The 14,680-nt window shown below is 41.8% G+C and overlaps 1 protein-coding gene across 2 annotated transcripts in view; it reads left to right on the forward strand.

Annotated features, from left to right (window-relative positions):
* sema4bb (sema domain, immunoglobulin domain (Ig), transmembrane domain (TM) and short cytoplasmic domain, (semaphorin) 4Bb) overlaps positions 1–14,680 on the forward strand; it is a 63,166-nt gene that overhangs the window by 5,924 nt on the left and 42,562 nt on the right. The window contains exon 1 of one of the 2 annotated variants that reach the window (XM_037095732.1): positions 5,485–5,652. The exons of the other annotated variant lie outside the window; for it this stretch is intronic. The gene's annotated coding sequence lies outside the window, so the exon portion shown is untranslated. Of the gene's footprint in view, positions 1–5,484; positions 5,653–14,680 lie in introns of those variants that run through there. 2 annotated transcript variants of the gene reach the window in all.

The following is a 14,680-nucleotide window of genomic DNA, read 5'->3' on the forward strand; positions in this document are numbered from 1 at the left end:
TCCAGAGTGGAACATCTTAGCAACTACTGGATTGATTGTCATGAAATTTGGCCGACACAATCCTGCCCCCCCCCCCTTCAGAATAAATTCTATTAACCTAGTTGAACCTCCGACACTTCGAATTACAAGCAAATACATGCAAAACCAATGACATGCACATCAGTCTCAGCTGTGCGTGTCCCAAATTCATACTAATGTTAAACAGTACGCGCCACATAACTCATAATAATATACTGTTTTTTTGCAGCTCCTACAACAGAATACATCTGTGTGCCTGTGATGTCGGATGTCAGCTGAATTGCTACTTAAAGATGTCGCTCCAAATTAAATAATTAAGCTTCATATTGAAATGTTTTCCCTTCGATTTAATACTTCGGTTTACAAGTTATTTTAGAGCTGTTTCACCGCCACCACCCACAGTTAACTTTAATTTTTTTCAGCTGTGAGCTGCTCCTCCGTTTTCCCCTGAGAACGGCATTGTGGGAGAACAGCGTGCATAAACAGCGCACTTAAAAAAAAAAAGGGCTGTATTTAGCCGGTGTGTCGTCTGCTTTAAGTGTACTTTGTCACATTTCATACTTATTGACACCAGACACCCACTTAGAATCAGTGTGTAGTATGCATGTTGGACACAGTGTTTGTATTTTGTGCTAATTAGCAAGTTTAAAATAAGCATTCTAGTGTGCTACAATGTAACATTACACTTGCTTTTCATCGGTATATTAACATTTTCATTGTGGAAACAGAGTAGGAGTTTCTGTCACAACTGCGCCTTCTTTCAAGGTGCAAGGAGAAGAGAAGTATTTTTCCATCGTGGGCATGTTGGCTCACCAGCAGCATCCGCTCAAAGCCCCAGCCTTTGGTGAAATGTTAGTTGAAGAAGTCCTTTACCTCCAACTAATTGCCTGACTAGATGCCAGTAGAGGTGACTGAGAAAATATGATTCTTCGTGGTTTGTAGCTGACTCTTTAAACTGTGTCAGGGTCCAGAGTTTAGTTCATTGGCCGAGTTGTGCGGGGCAAAGATTTCGCAAACGCTAAGCGGAAGGTTTCAGATTTATTCTGATTCTGGTCCAAGAAACATCCGTTTAGGCGGTTTACCCAAATGTGTGTGGAAAAATATGGTCACAGCCGACAGCACATGCAGTTTGATTTAAAGGCATCAAAACAACAAGTCATTCCTGTCAATGATGAACGACCAACTTGTCAAAACAACTCCACTCAGGATCATTTATAAAAGCGGCAAATGGGACACTTTCAGATTGGAGTGCTGCACCCGGTGAATAGTCATGAATCATCGTTGTGAGGTGAGACGGAGAGAGAGAGAGAGAGAGAGGGTGAGTGAGATGTCGGGACATTTTGGGGACCGCTGGAGCGGGACAAGGTGAGGACACGGGGATGAGTCATAGTGCAGTCAGGTCTACAGGAGGTGCCTCTGACTTCATCACAGGCTGCAGGGGTAGAGCTCACCAGTCAGGGTGTTCACACCTCGAGGAGTCATGAGTCGACCTTGTTGCATGTCAACAGCTCTTGTCATCTTCCCCCTGAAATACGTCTCATATCACATATAATTTTGAGTTTATCTGGGACATAAAATACGTCTGTCATTTTTCAGTTTATCACCAAATTAGTGATTAATGAACAAGACTGAGGGTCCATGCTAGCAGCTCTGTGAGGCAGCAGTGCTAAATGCTAACAGCAGCATACACAAATGACTAGCAGGTGTAACATTTACCAGCTTCACCATCTTAGTTTGGCGTGTTAGCATGCAAATATTTGCAAAATGTCAGTAAAAAGAAAGTACAGTGTGGGCTAACAGGAAAGTCAGTGGTTTTGCTTGTAGGTTTGTGATAAACCTGTAGTGGGTGAACTGACATACTGATCAGATCAGATTGTGGCACCTGATTGAAAATCTAAGGATCACCAAAGTCATTCAAATGTAAACTCTGGGGACCATGAATGTCTGAGCCAATGTTTAGATGATCCTTCCAGCGGAGAGCTGCAGGAATGAGTCCTTAAACCCCTAAATAATAATGAGTATGTTTGCATTTTAGCACTTCCTGTTCCATCGTCTCAAAGTCAGTGAGTTTTTTTACATGGGTTTTTCTTTCAGTACCTGAAATAAGGACTTTGGTTAACACAACAAACAACATGCCAGTAAGTACGCCTTGTTGAATTTAAAAGCATTTACATGTCTGAAAAAGACGGTTGCTAACAAGTTACTAAATGTGACGAGAGGTTGTTGGTGACATTCAGTGTCTTCCCTTAGACTTATCCAATCACCATCAAAACTTTAACTGTACAACTTGGAGATTATTCAATTTATTGTGAAGTGTGTACTGTGGTGAAATAAGATGCTTGGTGGAGGTGACGTTGAAGTCTTTCGCCTCCAGTGTAAATCATTTATAGCGATGCTAATTTCCGGGTTAGCCCACAACAATACGTAGCTACTCTACAGTCTCTGAGATCTCTCTGTCTCAGATTTATTTTTAGCCAAGCTACTAGCATGCTAGCTACAGCACATCTTTTTTAAACCTCAAATTATTATCCATGAAGGTAAAGCCAGTGGTTAGACATAAGGGGGACATAATAGCTAAACTGCAAGTGCCTCTGAGCCCGTCAATGAAAAGAAAAAGAAATGATGATCTCATTGACGTAAGCCTTAGCTTTGCCGTGAGCCGCTTAGCACTTGTAAATACAAAATATTTAGGCGAGTCTCCAAATCTGTTCAGTGTTCAGTGTCTGTTCGGTGTTGTGTGTTACTGAAAGAGTCTGTCATACACTTAACCCCAATAAAGGCTCCGCGGGTGGCCGTGACCTTAATATGAATGGCTTCTGTGTGCTCCCCGGTGCGCTTGCGTGCCACCACAAAGGGATATTACTTGAGCGCGGCGGCAGATTAAGGGTGATGCGGTCAACAACTGCACATTTGAGAAAAATTTTGACCTTCAGGACCTTCAGAGACGGCTTCTGTTTGGGTCTGAAATAATTTCCTCAAAGTGTAAATAGCTCCGAATAAACTCTGGCGTGCTCATTACCAAGAAGCTTCTTAATTCTTATCGAAGTGCTCCACAGAAAGCCGCAGAGCCGCTCAGCATCTTGTTATTGCATCTTCAGTTTGGGAGTGTCGGAAGACCGCTTGGCTTTTTTCCTTTTTTTTTCTCTCCCAGACAGCGGCTAATTTGTTCTCGTAATTTTTTAATCCATTTGTTTTCAGAGCGCTCAGTCTCAGTTTCGTTGGACTCACAGCTTAATGCATTGATTAATAATGCTTTTAAATCACTGCAGAGCGAATAGAGAAGGAATAAAATAAGAATTCAGCCGATCTTTAGAGGAATTCATACCGCTGTGTGGTCCATCTACTCCCTGTTGTTGCGAGGCTGACTTTTGAATATTGGATGATTTTAATCTCCTTGGAAGTAATCCTTGATTGAATTTGAGGGATTACTGAGGGCCCGGAAGATAAAGGAGAGCAACTTTGATTTGACGTCTGTCTATCAGAGAACATACAATCGAGAAAGAGAATGAGAGCCACAAGTAGTCAAAGAAATGGAACAACGGGGACAGAAAGCAAGAGAGAAACAGAGACTTTGCCTTAAATCTAACCCTTTTCAACATTTCCGGAAGTGTCAGGATGCAGGCTGCTGTCATTACATCCATTGTGCTAATAGTCAAAATATCTTCCCCCTCGATGATGCATGATTTGTGTCCCTCCTGCTCCTCGTCAACGCTGATCATTCTGATTGGACGTCCTGAGCGGAGCAGAAGGGCCACGCTGTTGTTTCTAGAGTCCACGTTTCTTTTGTTATTACTCTTTTCTGAGGGCAGAGAGGAGATTACATGAATGGCTGAGTCTGGTTGCGTTCAGGTCTTTGCCTTTGTACATAATCCGCTGTAATTCTCTTTGTGGTAGACGCTCTCGGTCGTCATTCATTGTCTGACGGCTGCAGGGTCGCCCTGAGAAAGAGAGAGGAAGAGGAACTCTGACACCCGCGACGACAGAGCTGGGAAACTTTCTCTCAGCAAAGAAATCTGTCAAGGTCAGAATCAGAGTCTCTTCGCCTCGACTGCATAAACTGCATTAATATATACTTCAGAGTGTGTTTCAAAGAGACGAGCGGTAAATCAATTCACTACTCCTACACGTTTGCAACTTACTGTGTATGCACAGATTGTGTGCGTGCATAATTGTCAGGTTTTCTGCATTTCTAGGTGAATGTTGCATATTTTCTGAACACTTTCAGGCTACTTGAGGCTTTTATTGTGGTGGAAAATGTAACCCTGTGATCCCCGCAGCAACTGGTGGAACTATTTTATATAGTATGCAACTATTCAGTCATTCATTTATTCATATTGGGTTTGTTTTACTTATTTCAGAGAAGGATTCCCAAAACAATTGTAGAGGAAAAATATTACAGTTTTACCCAAAACACATTCAATGAGCAGAAGGAGGGGGAACAGAATATCACCTTCCCTGCGCTGCTGTGCACAAACTGAATTTGAACTTCCATGTTATGTTTCCAAACTCCGATAAGACAGAAAGGTCTTTAACACTTTGCAACAAGAAATTCTCACATTGCAGAAGAGTTATGTGTAGACTTGTGAATACATCTTGTCTATAAAAATACACATTTGTATTTTGACCTGCTGTTGCATCATTCACAAACACAAAGGCACCTTTAAGGCTGGCCAAGGACGTTTTATAACCATTTATATCTACGAGAGCCGCTCGGTGCAGTTTCCAAGTCAAAATGTCTTGACATCCGAAAATATCAAATTACCCGGATCGTGTGCACTTCTGCTGACCGAGCTGGCTAACTTCTAGTTTAGCGCCCGGCTAACTTGAATAGAAATAAACAATTTAATTCTGTCCCTGTTATAAAATTTCCCCAGTTTTTATTAGACTAATCATCTAGAGAAAAAAAAATCCATGGTTTTACAGCTGCTTTTTTAATAATGTAAGCTTGTGGGGAAAAAAGTATTTTGGGGTGGCAGTGCATCACTTGACATAAATACACGGTTTGGCCACTAAGAGGAAAAAATGGCTTCAACACCATAAATATGGACAATTTTGACTTAAATGTAATAAACTAATTTATTGGCTAAAAAGAACTAAGTGACATGTGTAACACTTAACAATAACCGAAACAAATAAATGGTCACTTTATAGTTAACTGTATTTAGTAGAGTCATTTCTGTGTTAAGAAACAATCAAACACTTAATAAAAGATTAACTTATCAGTTACAACTAAACTAAAGTTTGATTAATCATAAATTTACCATTTCTTAGAGTATATTATTGTTTATTTAATGATGTACTCGAGGACATGACCTGTGAGCGCATGCCTGATTCATACATGATGAGGAGTCACACACACACACACACACACACACACACACACACACGATGAGCTGGCACGCGGACAGGCAGCGTGTGCAGTGGGAGGAGCTTAAAGTTTACAACCGTGTGATCCGGCAGCTCGCAGTCTGTAGTAGAGGAGGCTCGTCTTCACACACACACACAGACACACACTGCAGGTCCTGGAGCGGATTTAAAACTGTATGTCGGTGCTTTTTTGTTTGTTTTTTTTCGGCACACACATCGTGAAGACGTGAGGGGTTTTTCTTCGTGCGCTGCTGCAGCTCGTGCATGGTAAGGTCTTTTTTTTTTGTCTGCGCTCGAGCGCTGTGCGGCGGTTTTCAGGTTGAAACACCTTCAGCGTTTAGACGGAGTGGAGACGACCCTCTGCGCATTATCGTACACATTCAAAAATGTGATTTTTAAAGCCTAACTTAAGGTATTTTGAGCATTTCTCTTCGATTTGTAGTGTTTTGTGTGATGTTTGGGGTCATCTCCTTCCAGGGATGTGCTAAAATGATCTCCTATACATTTGAATAAATACTAATTTTACTAATTTGGTAGTATTGCAAACGGCTATCACTCAGTTTAGCCTACAGAAACAAGAAACAGTTCTGTTGCATTGTGTCTGCTTTTCCATACAGTTTGTGTTCTTGCTTCTTACTTCAGGGATGTGCAGCTTGGTGATGCTCCCTGGCACTCTACCTACGCTAAAAAAAAAAAAAAAACCCAAACTATCATCTTTAAATTTGAATGCATACTTAAAAAAATTGCAGCTTTGTGAGTTGGTGTTGTGAAAGCAGTGTCTGTAGGTGTGGAGGCCGCCTGATGGACTGGTCCCTCAGTTTTCTGTCTACCCATGTGGGTAAACAGCTGCTGTTCACATTGGGAATCAAAAGAAAACACTTCTGTTGATTTATTTTCAACAGAGTGGGGGGAAAAAAGAGAGAGACATTGGCAAATGCTGCTGCTGCTGAGCCCTGATTGATCACACAGGTCTGTTAACACCATGTGGAGCCACTTGGAATTGATCCGGTCCAACTTTACACTTGCTTAACAGCACCTCACTTTTCTCTTCCTGTTACTCTCCTCCTCTCGTCTCTGAGTGTGTTGACATATCTCCCGTATCGCTCTGCATTTCTGTGAGACAAATACATTTTTGACCCGGCGTGAAGCATCCCCTCTTCTCCCCCTTCCTCTGGAGCATGTCTTCGTTAAGGGCTGATGAAACGTGTACTTTATCCCGAACTAATGGACCAAATCTGCAGGCTGTGATGCGTGTGAGTCTGTGTTTAGATGGTGCTGATGTGCTTTGTTGGAACCTGACTGTAAATGACCGGTGCAGCAGTCTCTCTCTCTCTCCCCCCGTCGTCGGGCCTCTGCAGCTCTCCTGCTCCTCTGCGATGCTGTATCACCAACACTAATAACACTGATAGTGTGTGTGGCTCTCTGACCGTAAACAAAACCTTTTTTTTCCCTCTTGAAGCATCTTGTGTTCTCCCCCATCCTCCTTCACACATATGCACACACAGACCCCCGCCCACGCAATCACACGCACATTCAAACACTCAAAACAAACAGGCAGACTCCACCCGGCCCTCCACCCACTGTAACAACTTCAGAGGAATGGTCAGCATGTGGAGAGGTTGTGGTAAAAGAGCTGGAAGGGAAGAGGAAACCGGGGAGGGGAGACGGTGCTGCTTTTAACCCCTGGAAGGTTAGCGATATCCCGTACCGAGTGCAAGTGTGACTGGAAGTGCTCAGTACAAACTGATGTGATTCGTGCGTCCCTGTGCAGCTTCCCATACTGTGCTGCGATGTGGGAAAACAGTCGTTTCACTGGGCTGAAGCCAGATTGCACCCAGGACGGGGGCGGGCATGAAGCCAGCCACGCTGCCTGTGCGTCAGCTGAGTTGAGTTAGTGCAGATGAGTTCATGAAGGGTTAGTTGTCAGAGAGCAGTGTGTTGTTTTCTGTCGGGTTTTTCTCTCCAGCGAAAACATTTGGCAGAGAAGGGAGCCCCAGTTTGAGGAATCTGCGAGAATTCCTGTTGCATTATCGCAACCTGAACTGTGAAAAGTCACACGTCGCCTTTGCACATGGGCGGGGAAAAAAAAAAAAAAAAGGTTTAGCGGTTCACATTTGCATCCGCTAAAACTTGCCTGCAGCCCCTATTCCAGACTGTCTCTGCTGTGTCTACGCATAGCTGTGTTTTAAGGCCATTCATATTCAGTTTGACCTGCAGGTCCTGTAGAAAAAGGCTGGTCAGGCCCTGAAGGGGTTGTAGATGTTGGGCCAGAGGAGGGCTCAGAGTGCAGGTGATGTCGCTCAAGGGCCCACGCAGATGAATCTGAGAGTCATTTCCCTAATCTGACATTCTACCTTATCCTGTTGCATGCTCTCTGCCCACTCTGCCTGGCATCTCTGTGACAGTCAGATCTGTTTTAAAAGTAAAAACACGTGTTGTGACACATTCTTATCAGTCAGCTGTCATCACTGTTCACACAGGACACGAGTTTGTAGCTGCAGGTCCGTACATATCGCAGCTCAGCCCCAGAATCGCACCAGTCCGTACCAACACGCTGTGTGTTTGCTTAACGCTGTCCGTTAAATGTGGTTTTCCGCTGTGTTTACCCTGGAGATTAAACATGTCATGTAACTATTTAACATGTCTATATTTGGTCAGCTTTATGAATGGTTAAAGGATACATTCACCCAAAAATGAATTCCGGTCATCTATTCATCCCACCACCCCCCCATATGGGTGGAAAGTGGGATGAAAGTTTTGGCGTCCAAGAAACATTTCTGGAGCTTTACAGCAAAAAAAATGAAAACAACAGCTGATAAAACATAAATGGCTCCGTACAGCTTGTCTGGTGTAATCCAAGTCTCTCAAAGCTCCAAGATCCCAAATTGATTTGTAAAGATTTTTATTTACACCCTTTTTAAAGCCAGTATCTTCAGTGTAGCTGCAAGGCTAAAAGCGTTAGCACACACACTCCGTCTCAGTTGGGTGCATAAGCTTGTCTTTTCCAATAATTTGAGATCTCAGGGCTTCCAGAGACTCGTATAAGTATGGAAGAGCTGTATGAAGCCATTTTAACGTTTTAATTTTTTTTTTATTTTAAAACAAGTCCCCATCTACTTCAGTCGTTTAGGAGAATGCTGAAACTCTGTGATGATGCAAAGCTCCAGAAATATTATGTGTAGTCTGAAACTTCACCTGACTTTCCATCGACATGAGTAGATAACGACTGACATGATCAGACATAATCTATAGTAAGTCTATAGTTGTCCTATTATTGTTAGTAAAGGCAGTAAACCCTTGTATAACTGTAGTAGGTTCACCCAGTCATGTTTATTATAAAAAGCAGGTTCAAATCGCTGCACTGCTTCCATCTGACAAGAGTTAAAGTCAAGTGAAACGTGTCCTGTGCATCGACGTGGACGAGGCCTGAACTGAGGTGGCTGTCTGTGGATTGGAAACATATTATGTAACGCGCTCCTCTCCAGAGAGAAATTAATGTCTTCCCCATTTTTCTTCCCTTGTTTTGAAAGAAATGTAGACAAAAAAAAAGATAAAACCGTGACTTTGTAATGAAAAACAGACTTTTCTGTGTGCCTGGAATGTTTTTCCTCGTGAGCCCAAATGATAACCGTATCTTATATTTCAGTCTGAGTGATATGGATACAGTTATTGTGTTTTCATTTTGCCCCGAGATGGTTTATTGAGATTCGTGGAAGTTACGAAATAGAATCATCTTATTTTTGCTTTTAAAAACAAATAAGTTTTTACTCTCACATGCAGCGGGAGGGGTGAAGTTATCAGGCTCGTGTAATTACAGAAAAAAGTGTTTCTTAGAAGAGATAAGAAAGCAATTTACTGAAGGTAAAGCTGCAGTTTTATTTCTTTTTAAACTTCTCTCTTAAATCTTTGAACAAACTACTTCAGTGCATCCAGTTACCACTCTGATTTTCCACTTGTTGGAAGTCTTTTTACGTGATGCAGTATGAAGCTACAGGCATGTATTGATATCAGCATGCTTCAGTAGAGAAAACTAATTATATTAGAGACTGTATGAAAATTATTAGGGAGGGTGTCAGAAAACGAGGAAGGTGTTTTTTTTAATTTCCCTTTTGGCAGATTGGAGCAAAGAGAGAAGTCTGGTACGTTTTGTTACCCTGGATTTGTATTTGATTTCAGCTTTAAACTGGCAGTCAATGAGCTTTTTGCTTTAAAGGTGCAGTATGTAGTTTTGGGAAGACATTTTCATCAGAGAGATCACTTTTTTTATGCAAAACAAACTAGAAAAACAAACTATTTATTCTATTACTGAATATACAAACTGATTTTAAAAGACAACACAGTTTCATACTGTTTGACTTTGTTTTAGATGTGGCGGACCCTGCCACTTTTCTAACTCCACACAGTGTTCTGGCGACCTTTGTACCATTACCTCATTAATGTAAATATTAAAATTCTGATTTTGAATTTCTTCCCTGAAACTACATAGTGTCGCTTTAATCTGTTTTTATGTATTAATGGGATTGCACAATGTAATGCAGATAGACTTATGACACCACCAGCGTTTTGGTTGGTTCCATGTAAACCTCACTTTCACTGTGCTGCTCCGTTTGCTACCGGGGCAGAAAATCTCTCATGATGGGGGTGAGTGTCGTGTCTTCATTATCAGTACACACAAAGAATGAATAAACTCGCAATGTGTTGTTGTTGTTAGTCGCAACTCTGGAAAAAAAAAAAAAAAACAGAAATCCAGTTTGATCCAATCCAGTTATCTTAATAAATAATAAATAAATAACAGGTAAATAATACTTTTATTGTTGCAAACGTGAGGAGGATTGCTGTATGATTGCTGGCTGGATGGATGGAGGTGTTACAGTGTTCATGTAAAAATGTGCACCGACTGCACTAATTTGCTTACAAAGAAAAACCCACACGGTGACCCACAAGTGGCCCCAACGACTCTGAAACTCAGAGCTAGCACGTGTCCTTAACGACTCTGTGAGGACACTCCCACACAGATTAAAATCCAGCCAACTCTCCTCCAGTCGGTTAGAACTGAAGGAGCCTCTTGGAAGAGAGGTGAAACGTCCTCGAGAAACTGAAACACGTCCAGTCGCTTACGATACAGCACCTAGAGCGGATTTATTTAGTTTGCCATACATTTAGCAATATTCAATTTAACCTTAAGTGTGGCATCAGGGGCTAAATTATTGTTGCATTAACATATTCATGTTTAAATTAGGGAACAGAGTCTAATGAGTTGTACCAATTTACTGTTCCATGCTTAAGTAGTGTGACTTCTGGGGAAAAGGGAGTGCTGCAGTTTTCTTTTAATTCCAAAGAAGGGTCCAAAGAATATATTAAAAACACTGGATAGGGCCATTATTTTTACAGTGAAAGATTTGGTTCTGCCCACCCAAATAATTTTCCTCTCGCTCATAAAGGACAAATTGTCCTATGTTTTATGACAGTTTTCATTGGAAATCAATGAATCATAGCAACAGCAGGCTTTCTAATATTTTCCCAGTTTCTCTTGCACCATTGCCCGTTATAAATTCATCATGATACCATTTCTTATCTGTCCATGTATCCGCTATTATCAGCGGTATAGTTGGCAGGAGGGACGACACTGTTGACTTATTACTTCCGTTATTGGCGTCGACTGCTCGCGAAGACAAAAGACGGAGCCCCTGACGGTAAACAAAGCAGAAGTGCTTCGGCTGTTCCTTTTTGAAGTCGACATGTTTGCTGAGCGTAAACAGCCAACAGCCTTGAGGCGGCGAACCACACAGACGACTCAAACTGTGTCGTGTTTCCACTCGGGATAAGTAATGTGAACAGTCCTGCGGTCGTGGCACGTCGTTAACATCATCGCCGTCGGTACCTGATCACTCTGAAGTGTTGAACTCTCAGGTTTGATGAGGTGAAGCAGGGGCCAGAAACAGAATATCGTCATCTGATACGCTTTTAAATCCTATTTCCCTGCCTGTCAAATCGAGTAAAGAAATGAGTCCTCACATCGGTTTAACTGCGGGGATTAATCGTGCCCCCCCTCAACTCGATGTTTAAGTCATGAGATGAATAGCCCACTATGGATGGCCAAGTCTTTGGATTTGATGGCGTAATTAGCAGATGAACTGTGATGCTAACACAGCATGGGCCAGACCTCACAAAGACCTCTATTGTGCGATTACATGACTGTAAATCTTCCACTCTCCTTTGTCACGCCACAGAGTTTGTCCACAGACGTGGCTGACATCATCATCCACCCAGCGGATGAATGAGAAATTGTCCTGTGATGTGGACATCTTCGCAGCTTTGAAAGCAACAAGTGTTCACTTTACATCTCAGCTGGAAAGTAACGAAGGAGACCAGAGCGGCAGGGAAATAAATGAAATGCCCTTTTTTTTTTGTCCTCTCGCTGCTGACGTCTTTGGACAATCATTAAAATTGCAGTCTGTCAGGCTGCAGAGCCTTGAGCTGAAGTGGAGATTTAGATTCCTCTGTGACTTTTTTTTTTTTTTTCCCCCCTGACTGGAAGCAAAATGTTCGGCGGTAATGACGAGGATTTCCTGATTGGTCAGCGCATTCATTAGTCTAAATGGGTCATCAGGTTAAACGTGTGGAGAGCTTTTCCAACCCAGAAGCAACATAATAAACAAAAGGGAGATTAGACTAATCTGTTATTTTCCAGTGAGTTTGTGTTCTAATAGCAGTCATCTTTTTAAATACAGTAAAGTGATTTCCCTGTAAGTGGCTTGTGGAAAAGTCCCCATAGTTTCTGTAACCGGGCGGCGATCAAGTGCGACTCCGGGAAATGATGCCTCCTATCACACTGCGCTCTGACTGACACACACTGCTCATTATTGACACGTTGTAAGTTTTTCATGAAGCGATCTCCCACTGTTCCCCCGTCAGGCTTGAATAATTTGAGGCAAGGGCACCTCGGTATCAGAGGGAATAAGGTGACCCCAACTCTCCTTTGAGCACTTATCTCCTCTGCCAGTTCTGCTTCACTCGCTCGTTTGAAATGATAATTGCTCTTTCCCACGCGGCAAAGCTGAGCAGTGTGTGCACAAATGTAAAAGGGGGTTTGAATATTCCTCAGAGCCTATTCGAGCTTCGGATCTCACTTAAAGTGGTGTCACACCGCGCTCTGGGCTCCTCATTCCAGCGCTGCTTGTATACGCTGCATGTTGGGATCGTTGTCACCGAGAGACAAGTCCCCCATAATAACCTAAAACGATAACACGAGGGGATGTTCGTCGCTGCTTTTCAGTGAATACCTGTGAATCAGAGACATTGGCGCGATGGGATCACGGAAATGGTGCAAGTAATCAAACAATAAGCACAGGCTTGTCTGGTGGCTTAGTGTCATGCAAAGCCAATTAGGACACATTTAAAGCAGCACTACGCAGTTTTGGGGGGGAAATAAATAAAATGGAATAGATGCAGTTGAAAGATCTTCACTGAATGATTTTTTTTTTTTTTTTTATGCCTGGACAAACTAAATACACAAACTCTCTTTGTTTTCATGACTGAATCAACCAAATAACAAACTGATCTTGAAGGACAACACAGTTTCATACTGTTTTACTTTGTTTATACAGCTTGTTCGTTCAGTTTTAAGTTTGAATTTCTTCTCTAAAATCACACGGTGACACCGTGACAGTGTTGTGTCACAACTCAACCAGGTTATCTTACTCTCATTAAGATTGATATCCAAACATACCTCGATTAACTCATTATTCCTCCAGATTCTGTCCAGTAATGGCTAACAACAAGTGCTTCAGTGTTTTTAATCAAAATTGCTAACATGCTCTTTAAATTCAACACAATCTGGCTATTATCCAAGAAGCGATGCATCTTTCTGGACCCATTCACACCATGAAAGTTAAATTCCTGTGATCCCTATAAACACTTAAATCTCAATGAATGTTATTATTATTTTTGTGCGTGATAATGTACTGATCGATATCTTAAATAGCATTGTTTCAACTAAAAATCAAACATTTGGAGTGTTGTGCAGCAGAACACGCCATCACTGAGTGCTTTCCAGTTTAGTTAGCACTCTGTGTGTGTCTGCGCTGATAGAAAAGTCTTTGATCCATATTTATTTTTTAGCCGATAGCAGTTTGAACCATCAGTGAGTGAGTCACTCTGGGGTCATGGGAAATGCCTGCTTTATGTCCTGAGCTGCCTTTAGATTCATAGTAAGTCTGATGTCCCTTGAGTGAAAAACTAACTTGCTCTGCAGCGTTTTTCTCTTGTTTAGTTCTTTGAAAGTCGTCATCGTTGTGTATTCGAATGCATCAGGGACAAACCGCAGCAGGATGCGATACAGCCAGCCATCGATGAAAAGACGATTGTATGAATAATTAATAATACATGCCGGAAAAGTCAGTATCCTGTTATTATCACTCTGGGATCACACATGTAAATCAGACATTCAGTAAACGATGTCTGTTTCAGTTCTCAGAGACTTCCGTAGAACCATCAAGTAAACTTAGAGTGACGGATGGTGATGATGTGTCCAGGAGAAGATGCCCGTAGTTGTAAGATGGGAAGATTTTAACCTTTTTTGACAGGAGGCTACATCTAGAAAACGTCCAGCATCACATTCACGGGTTGGTCATTTTAACAAAATAATGTTTTTATAAATGTATTTACATCTGAATACACAGCAGGTCTGAAATCTGTCATGTCGTCATTTCTGAGTTGCTTATTTCCATCTTAGAAAAAAGAAGATAAACATACAAGTATACATATTTATACTTCTCTATTTTTTTTTTTGACACAGTTTTCGTAAAGGATTGAAAAAGTGCCAGATTGCTGTTGCAACATAGACATTATCATCTGCCTGCTATCATTAAGACAAACACATTTGCATGGAGGAAGTGGAGGTGATGAGTTAAATCAATGGCTCTTGATTAGAAGTCGCTTCTGTGTTTTTCGCAGCACTCGCACAATTTTGTCTCTTTCAGTGGAAGGTTGCCTTCAGGCGTCACAATCTTGAATCTTCAGCGAGCAGCTGTCCCATATTACGGAGCTAAAAGTTGGAGCGTGCGTAAAGGTTTGTTTTTTGTTTTTTTTTTTAATTTTATCCCGGGTTAAAGTCTCTTCTGTTTGTGTTCCGACACCGAGGCCTCGGTTGGTTTCAGAGCCAACGGAAAATCATGTTACCTGCAGGGCAGAAATGATATTGGAGAGACAATATAAGAACACTTTTCTCTTTGATGTTTGCTTTGTATTTGTGTGTGAGGAAGAAGTGAAAGCATGTCCAACTGATTCATTGAGT

Source organism: Acanthopagrus latus, chromosome 4 (genome assembly GCF_904848185.1).
Source record: "Acanthopagrus latus isolate v.2019 chromosome 4, fAcaLat1.1, whole genome shotgun sequence".
Lineage (NCBI taxonomy): Eukaryota > Metazoa > Chordata > Actinopteri > Spariformes > Sparidae > Acanthopagrus > Acanthopagrus latus.